The sequence below is a fragment of the Rattus norvegicus genome, chromosome 1 (assembly GCF_036323735.1).
Source record: "Rattus norvegicus strain BN/NHsdMcwi chromosome 1, GRCr8, whole genome shotgun sequence".
NCBI lineage: Eukaryota > Metazoa > Chordata > Mammalia > Rodentia > Muridae > Rattus > Rattus norvegicus.
The window spans coordinates 254,000,273-254,009,534 of record NC_086019.1 but is presented as its reverse complement, the minus strand read 5'-3'; the positions used below and the strand labels follow the sequence as shown (position 1 = coordinate 254,009,534).

The following is a 9,262-nucleotide window of genomic DNA, read 5'->3' as shown; positions in this document are numbered from 1 at the left end:
AATATGCATTTTAGCACTTCTCTCTGTCAGGGTGTTGACACCCCGGCTGGCTAAAGTGGGCTCTGGGCTGCTGGTGGCTCTGTGTAGATAGATCCCTCTCCCCCCACTCAGAAGCTGCAAGGCCCAGAGGCAGGTGAGCCTGGGAGCATTCCAGCCTTTCAGTCAGTGCCTCGCTGTGGGCAAACCCTCTTAGCACAGGCAGCCTGTCCGGTCTTTCAAAAGACAGTTCTTGGAAGTGAGGACAGAAGTTCTTTGCCACCTCCCGCCCTCCCCCAATCCCTCCCCCTCCCACTTCCCATCTCTCAGCTCTGGCCCAGAAGATTTGGAGAAGGGTGGAACCTGACACTTGAAGAGCAAGGAGGAAAGAGACAGGGGACCCTGGCTTACCCGGTAGCTGTGGACTTTCTCTGTGCCCTTTTCTATCTGACCTCAGACCCACTATTCTGCAAAGGGGTAGCCTGGTGTCTGCTAAGGTCTGGTAAACAGGGACCTGATTGCACATTCCTGTTAACCCCACTTATTCCGGAGGCTAAAGCAGGAGGAACGCAAGGCTAAGGCTAGTTTTGGCTACATAAGTTCAAGGCCAGCCTGGTCATTGCCTCTACGTATCTTTTTATTAGAAAAAGTTGAGAAAGCACAGGGCTGATGAGAGAGTTCGCAGGGAAATGCATTCACTGCTGAGCCTGGACTTGAGTCGGATCTCTGGCAACAACACGGTGGAAGAAATGAACCAGCTCCTAAAACCGTCCTCTGATTTCCACACATGAGTCACCATGACAGGTGTGCCCTCCTAAGTCAAGAGACAAATGTAGTCATTTATTTTATTTTATTTTTTTAAATTCTTTTTTTTAAAGATTTATTTATTTTATGTATGTGAGTACACTGTTGCTGTCCTCAGACACACCAGAAGAGGCATCAGATCCCATTACAGATGGTTGTGAGCCACCATGTGGTTGCTGGGATTTGAACTCAGGACCTTTGAAAGAGCTCTTAACCACTGAGCCATCTCTCCAGCCCGTAGTCATTTATTTTTAAGGATGGTGAATAAGGGGCGGGAGAGATGGCACAGCAGTGAGGAGCACTGGATGCTCTTCCAGAGGACCTGGGTTCAGTTCCCAGTACTCACACGTTGGTTCACGATCACCTTTAACTCCAGTCTCAGGGGCTCCGATGCCCTCTTCTGGTCCTTGAGACCACCATGATACTCATATAAGTGGTGCACAGACATACATTCGGCCAAAGCATCTGTACATTTAAAAAAATTTAAAACAGCATTTAAAGAAAAGAAGATGAAGAAACTCCCAAATTTAATTCATTTTAACAGAACTAACATTTTGCCACATTTGTGTGCACAGATACAGGAGTACAGAGATATCCTTTCTCTCCTCTTTCTCTGTCTGTCTGTCTGTCTGTCTGTCTGTCTGCTGTCTGTCTGTCTGTCTGTCTTGGACAGGGTTGCTCTGTGTATCCCTGGCTGCACCGGAACTCACCACGTAGACCAGGCTGGCCTTGAGCTCACAGAGATCCGTGGCCTCTGCCTCTTAGTGCTGAGGTTACAGGTGTGGGCCGCCATTCCTGGCTTTCTTATACACTTTATAAACGATCATTCTATCAAGGAAATGGCGCTGCTGTAATACCCTTGTTTAACCTACAGTTTGAATTCAGGTTTTTTTTTTTTTCCGGAGCTGAGGACCGAACCCAGGGCCTTGTGCAAGTGCTCTACCACTGAGCTAAATCCCCAACCCTAAAGGATTTATTTATTTATTATATATAAGCACACTGTAGCTGTCTTCAGACACACCAGAAGAGGGCATCAGACCCCATTACAGATGGTTGTGAGCCACCATGTGGTTGCTGGGAATTGAACTCAGGACCTCTGGAAGAGCAGTCAGTGCTCTTAACCACTGAGCCACCTCTCCAGCTTTTTTTAAAATTCAGGTTTTTGGTCCAGTGCTGTCTTTTAGAGAGCTGTTTTTTTGTTTGTTTGTTTGTTTGTTTGTTTGTTTGTTTTTGTTTTTGTTTTTTTCTGAGCCAGAATTCATATCTTGACTTTTGTGTCTCGATTCTTTGTCACATCTGTGCTTTCTTCAGTTAGGGGATGCGGACGTTTCAGAAGAGCTTAGCTACCTGCCACCATCCTCATGATTAGGCTCAGGGATGCCAGATGAGGGCTGCCCCACCTGCTCCAGGCACCAGCAGGGAGGCACAGGGTGTCCCCTTACCAGTGATGCTAACTGTGATCATTTGGGTACTGTAGTTCCAGCCAGATCTACCCATTATAAAGATTATTTTCTTTTCTCTCCTTTGAAATTAGTGAGTGTCCTGAAGGGAACCGCCCAGAGATTGCCCTTTTCCTCAGCAAACTCCCGCCCAGTTGTTTTAGAATTCATAGACGTTTCTGTCCTGAATCAACCATCATTACAAAACTTGCAAAATGGAGCCAACTCCTTTCAGCTTCTAGGATTCATTTGACTTGTTCCCGGTTGAAGTCACTGAAGCTCAGAAGGCCACAGACTTGTGAGCCTGCAGTCGCACATGGGCAAGGACGGGTTGACCTGCCCTGTCATTTCCCTGCCACACCCTGTACCCCATTCCTGCCTCTGTGTGTGAGGCTGAGCTCTGGCCAGAAGCGAAAGGCAAGGAAAGGGCTGCAGAGTCACCCTCCTGTGTGTGCTGAGATTAGGTCCCACTAGGATACTGCCCAGGCTGGCCTTAAATTCATGGCAATCCTCCTGCCTCGGTGTCTTAAGTGCTGAGATCATAGGACTATATCCAGTACACACGGCAGTAAGGTGACTGTGTAGTCCCTAGATTCTCACTCTAGAGCAAGAAAATCTTCCAAAGATGTCACTTCCATTACCGAGATGTCTCTGAACAGGGTTTAGGAACTCCCTTCTCTCCCACCTTTTATAAACGTGCTGCGGGGAAAAGAAAGGAAGGACGGAAGGAAGAAAAGATGGCTATAGTGAACCACGGAAATGAGATGAGTATGCAGTTGGAGGCAAAGCAACTGGACAGCTGTTCTTGGAAGTGAACCTAAGAGTGTGTGTGTGGTGTGTGTGTGTGTGTGTGTGTGTGTGTGTGTGTGTTCGTGTGGTGTGTGTACATGATGTGTTGTATGTGTGTGTGGTGTGTATGTGTGTGAGGTGTGTATGGTGTATGCGTGATGTGTTGGAGGTATGTATGGTGTGTATGTGTGTGTGGTATGTGCACGATGTGTTGTATGTGTATGTGGTGTGTGTTATATGCATGTGTGTGTTGAATGTGTATGTTGTATGTGTGGTATGTGTGTTGTGTATGTTGCATGTATGTGTGTGTGGTGTGTATGTGTGTAAGATGTGTGTGGTGTAGTGTATATGTGTGTGGTATGTATGTGGTATGGTGTAATGTATGTTGTGTGTGGTGTGTGTGTGTGTGATGTGTGGTATGTTTGTGGTACGTGGTGTGTGTGGTGTGTATGTGGTATGGTGTATATGTGTATGTCTGTGGTCTGTGTGTATGTGGTGTGTGTCTGTGGTGTATATGTGTGTGTGGTGTGTCTGTGCACAAGTGGGAGTTCTAGAAAAGGGGCAGGAAGAGTTGGGGAAGCAGTGCTCCGGGCCAGTTAAGGTGAGCTCAATAGAACTCCTGAGGTTGGTTGGAGAGTTAGAACAGCTAGTGGTTTAGAGTTACACATGTGAGTCATGGCTTGGTTGACATTGGGCGTGTGCTAAGGAAGATACAGGCAGTGGTGGTGCAGAGGAGCCTGGACAGGCCTTGGCCCCAGGATAGCATCTGCTCGGGGAGACAACACAGGCTGGCTCTTCAGAGACTGGCAGAGGAGCCACAGGATAGATAGGAAGGGCCAATGACTCACTTAGCCTCTTGTTTACATATTATCTCTCACCTGCTTCGGAAAGCTTTTGAAGTGGCACTAATTGAAGCCTCAGGTAGCTCGGCCTGCTGAGACCAGAGAGATCATGTCAGGGCTGGAGGCTGGCTTGGGCAAGGCTGGCACACCTGGCAGGTCCAGTGCTCACGGGGGTAGGGTGTGGTAGGAAAGTAGACCCAGCCCTGCCTGGGCCAGGACGGAAGCTGGGAGATTCTCAGAAAAGATGTGGGATCTGGAGCCATCATTTCTGACACTTCCTGTTTGAACCTGTTGAGTGTTTTGTTTGAGGCAGGGTCTAACCTATTCCAGGCTGATCTCAAGCTGGCTGTGTAGCCAAGGATGACCTTGAAATTCTGGTCCTTCCACCTGTACCTCCCGGGTGCTGGGATTACAAACACAATACCACCACAGGCAGTTTATTAATGCTGGGTACTGAACCCCAGTCCAGGCTTCAAAGGTTAGGCAAGCACTCTCCTGGAGAGAGAGCCCTCCAGCTGGCTACGTTGTTTTGTTTTTGTTTTTCCGAGGCAGGGTTAGTCTATGTAGTCCTGGCTGGCCTGAAACACACTCTGTATTCTAGACTGGTCTTGAACTCACAGAGACCTACCTGCTTCTGCCTTTCGAGGGCTGGGATTAAAGGCATGCCACCATCTGTCAGGCTCCCTCTTAGGTCATCTTGTTAGCTATCCTGAGCCTCACATGGCAGAGGCTTTGGCCTTGCTCTTTAGGAATTTCCAACTTTTGATCTCTAGAGGGAAGACCTTTCCTTCCAGGGTCTAGATGTCCCTGACCTCAGGCTAAAAGACTTGTGGGAGGGAATCTCGTCTACTGGGATTTACTTCTAAACCCACTGAAGCATGGTCTGCCCCACGATCTCCTTTGTAGTAAAACATGGAGGAATCCTACTGCTTCATCTGCCTTTGTATGGTAGCACCCAGAGAAAGGAGTCTCTAGAACTCAACCCCCAGGATCTTCTCAGACTGTGGTGGAGGGGTGTGGGGAGGTGGGATGGGAGGGGACTCTGTATGCCCCTCCTCCACAATGCTTCCGGCCTCTTACCTGAACATCCAGACTCCTCAGGCTTCCATCAGCTCATGTTTACTTAGGAGGCACAGTGACAACATCCAAAAGTTACACCAAGTTTTGGCAAGTCTGACTGAACTCTGACAGACTTTTCTGTCATGTTTCCTTACAGGTACTTAAACTGCACTTTGCTGTGTAATAGAATACCTTCCAGTGGGGGAGAAGGAGGGAAGGGGGAGGGGGAGGGGGAGGGGAGGGGCTGGTTCTCCCCCAGGCAGGATTCAACACGAATCCGTCTACTTTTCCGTCTGGAAAAGCAGAGGCTGCGGTTTAGGCTACAAGGGTAAGTTAGTAACAGGGGGTGGGGGGAGGCATGGAGAGGCACAGAGGAGCCGGCTTCAAGCAGCCTAGGTCGCAAGTTGGAGAGGCAGACCACAAGGCTTCTCTACTCTGCGGAAGGGAAACCCCATCCTGAACCGAAGGACGATGGGTTGGAGGTAGGTGGACAAGGAGACAGAAGAGCATTGAGGGACTTTCAGGGCAGAGCTGATGGCCTGAAGCCAGAAGGGGATGGGCTTTCCTGTAGTAGGTGAAGGAGAACAGAAAAGAAGACCGGAGCTAAGGGTTGGGGATTTAGCTCAGTGGTAGAGCACTTGCCTAGGAAGCGGAAGGCCCTGGGAAGGCCCTGGGAAGGCCCTGGGAAGGCCCTGGGAAGGCCCTGGGTTCGGTCCCCAGCTCCGGAAAAAAAGAACCCCCCCCCAAAAAAAAGAAGACTGGCGCTTGCGGGACCCCGCCCCATCCCCACCACTACCCCCCCCCTGCCCCCTCGCCCCTCTGCCCCCCCGCGACATTCTTGGAGTGTTAGACACTTTGACTTGTAGGAAATGCGCTCCGTGTTAGGAGGAAAACTGCTACTTGCAAGAAACAGAACCAAACAGAACTTGCAAGAAACAGAACTTTTAAGTGAGTCTTTCTCACTTAAAAGGGATTTAGAACACTAACACAAAGCAAGAAATACTTTTAAAACTGCTACTTGCAAGAAACAGAACCAACGAGAAGTGTCTTCGGAAAGGAAATTGGGGCAGGAGAGACTTCAAGTCACAGGGTAGGAGGCTGTTCTTCCAGGAGTTCAGGTCCAAGAATACAGCAGTCATAAACTAGAAGTTTTGCCCTGAAGCCTCCCTCAGGTCTCATGTGTGCCCCCTCCCCATGGTAGGACACTGAACAGCTGGGAAAACCATTTCGAGATGCATCCCAAAGACAGGGACAGAAAGCTACCAGAATGTCACAAAAGTTCTATCTGCTGAGGAGAAGGTCGGTGCAGAGTCGGGATCGACAGGGTGAGGGAGGGAGGAAGTGGGGTTAGAACATTGGCCTGCAACAGTGAGCAAGGCAGAGCCCATGCTGGATGAGACAGCCGAGACTATTCATGACTATTTGTAGACTAGGCTGGCCCGGAACTCAGAGATCTGTCTGCTTCTGCCTCCCATGTGCTAGAAATAAAGGTGTGCACCACTGCTTGGCTGAAATCTCCCTCAATCTCTTCAAAACAGGAAATTAAAACAAAAAGCAAAGTATTTCTTGCTTTGCGTTAGTGTTCTAAATCCCTTTTAAGTGAGAAAGGCAGGCTCGTGAGTTCACACCCCAGGAACTTCGTGGTGGAAGGAAAGACTCGAGAGTTATCCCCTGACCTTCTCAGCACCATGGCAACCATACATGTCCTTCACTTCCCAACACAATAAATGCATTTAATAACAAAGAGGCATGCTCTTTTAAAATGAGAAAAAAAAATCTTTCGAGTTCAGAAGAGCCCCCACCACTGCTAAGCTTCGGGTTGGGCGCCTGACCACACACTTCCAGCTCTGAGTCTAGAAGTGTGAACTCTGAAGCGATGGCAGTGAAGGAAGTTCATCCTTCAGCCGTGCAAGCCAGGCCGTATAGTGCCAGTGTGAGCTTCTGGCTGTTCTTCCTTTGCTTTAACTCTATGGCCTGCTGGGATTTCTAGTGCATCCCATTTTGTTTAAAATAACTTTTTGTGCTTGTCAGCTTAATACTGCGATAAAATACATATGAATGAAAGTACGTATAAAATGTGAATAATCAGTCAGGCGGTCGTGGTGCACACCTTTAGATCCAGGACTCAGGAAGCAATCGCAGGCAGATCTCTGAGTGCAAGGCCAGCCTAGCTTACAGAGCAGGTTCCAGGACAGCCAGGGCTACACAGAGAAACCCTGGTGGGTGGGGTGAGCGGCACAAAAACATGAACCATTTACCTTGGCTCCCACTCTTAGGGAATTTAGTCTCTTACTGGCTGGCTCCATTGCTCGTGGCTGTGCTAAGGCAAGATGTCACATGGGCCCTATGGTAAGGCAGCATTGTATAACCGTGGGAGCCAGGAAGCAGAGAGAGGAGGGATAAGGAGGAAGACACAGTCCTGGTGGGCACACCCTAAGGACATACCTCTTTACCTGACTACTACTGCCTAAGTTCCTGTTCTTTCCCCAGAGCCAGTGAGATGCCTTAGTAGGTTAAAGTACTTGCCATTAGTCCTGACAACCTAAGTTGGGTCCTCAGGGCCCGCAAGGTGAGAGGAGAGATCCACCAAATGTTATCCTCTTACCTGCAAGCATATGTGCATGTTTGAGAGTGTACATGAGGTATACACAGACACACACACACACGGACTAAATGAAACAAAAATGTGTAGAAATAAATTATGGGCCCACCAATGGCTTAATCAGAGCCTTCAAGATTAAGTCACATACCTAAAAGAGGGTGACCATTAATTAGTCTACTGCCTTTGAGAGAAATTTTGTAATAGGGCCGGTGGTGGTCCTAGGGGATCGAGGGAATCCTTTCCTGGGATGGACAAAGAGTTGGACTTCTGGGAAAGGCAGAAGATGAAGCCTAGGAGGAAGCAAAAATAGTGCCGTTATCCCTTCGGAGTGAGAGGGGCCCTAAAGCTGGGAGTCCTCTAAATGGATGCCAGCTTGGGTATTTTCTAGATCCCTGCTCCCTCCCATACACTAGTCCTGTTTGCATACCATCTCTCCCCTCCCGTGGCTTCCAGATGCTTCTTCACTGTTCCTCCTCCTAGAACTTTCTACACAGAAGTAATCCAGGCTCTAAGAATGGCCACTGGAGCTCTGTGTTACAGGCTTGGAGAAAAAGAGAGTCTAGCAGAGGAGGCGGTTGTGGAATGATCACAGACCGAGTCCCGGGTGTCATATAATGCTTTTTATGACACTCAACAATGACATCATGAAGCCGGGAAAAACTGCAGGGTAAGCAGGACCCCTCCAGGTGAACGTGCTGTCTGGAGCAGGAGTGGGAGTGGGAGAAGGAATAGTTACTTAAGCTACAGGCTGTGAGAAGGGGAGCCCACGACAAGGCACTGTGGTGGGTCTCTATCCTGCCCTGACCTAGGAGAGGCAGCTAGGCTCCAGGAAAGCCATGAGGGAAAGCTGGTAGAGTGTTAAAAGGTAAAGTATGCTTCCCCCTTCACGTGAGGGTCCAGAAGCAGAGACGGCAGGTTTGGTACAGAACCTCTTCTATGATGTCATCAGGGACTGCATCTACTGGGGCTCAGTCAGAGAAGTAGGAAGCTGTCAAAATAAACCCATCAGTATGCGAACCAGACTTTACACAATTGTTGGAGGAGATGAAGAAGGTAGGCTCATGAAGCAGGGGTGGAAGATCATGGAGAAAAGTCTCTCTAGGTTCCCAGAAGCACTGTGGGGAGTAGAGCTGAGATAACAGTGTCAGCCCAGAAACCAAGAGCAGAATGCCCTGGCTCCCTGGAGTGGAATCAGGGAAGGGCTGCTGTGGTTGGTAGATGGTTGCCTCTCTGGCTACTACTTGTTCTCACACCCTAGCCATGGCTCTGAGGTCCCTGTTGGCAATCTGGGGGTGGGGATGGGGGAGAAGAGGGGATACACAGGCAAGATGGAAGGGAAATTAAAAATGGATCATAAATCTCGTACTTCTGCATGTATTTGTTTTATTTTTTAAAGATGTTCTTTTGCTTTTTATTATATTTATTTATTTTATCAGGGAGGGGGTTCAGAAGAGAGAGGATGTCAGATACCCCAGAACTACAGTTAGAGATGGTTGTGAGTCACCGTGTGGATGCTGGAGTTCTTCGAAAGAGCACATGCTCTTAACCACTGAGCTTCTGCATTGTTTTCTTGTGGCCTTTAGCCACAATGACTTGGAAATTGGTCTTCCTTCCAATTCATGAGCAAATTCCCTTAGACTAACTCTAACCCAGAACTATACAGAATGAGCATTCTGGAAAATGTAATCTAGGTCACAGTGGCACAGAGCAGAAGCCTCCTGCCAGGGGCCCAGGCTTCCTACCCATCTCTG

The 9,262-nt window shown here is 48.8% G+C and overlaps 1 long non-coding RNA gene across 2 annotated transcripts; it reads right to left on the bottom strand.

Annotated features, from left to right (window-relative positions):
* Nucleotides 1-595: 595 nt before the first annotated feature.
* LOC102548928 (uncharacterized) lies at nt 596-8,871 on the bottom strand. Of its 2 annotated transcripts, XR_005499702.2 has the most exons (4): nt 7,939-8,871; nt 7,660-7,801; nt 3,887-3,939; nt 596-790 (listed from the first exon to the last, which is right to left on the bottom strand). It is a non-coding gene; the product is annotated as an uncharacterized LOC102548928 (long non-coding RNA). The 2 variants fall into 2 exon arrangements; XR_351099.4 differs by lacking the exon at nt 3,887-3,939.
* Nucleotides 8,872-9,262: the final 391 nt, after the last annotated feature.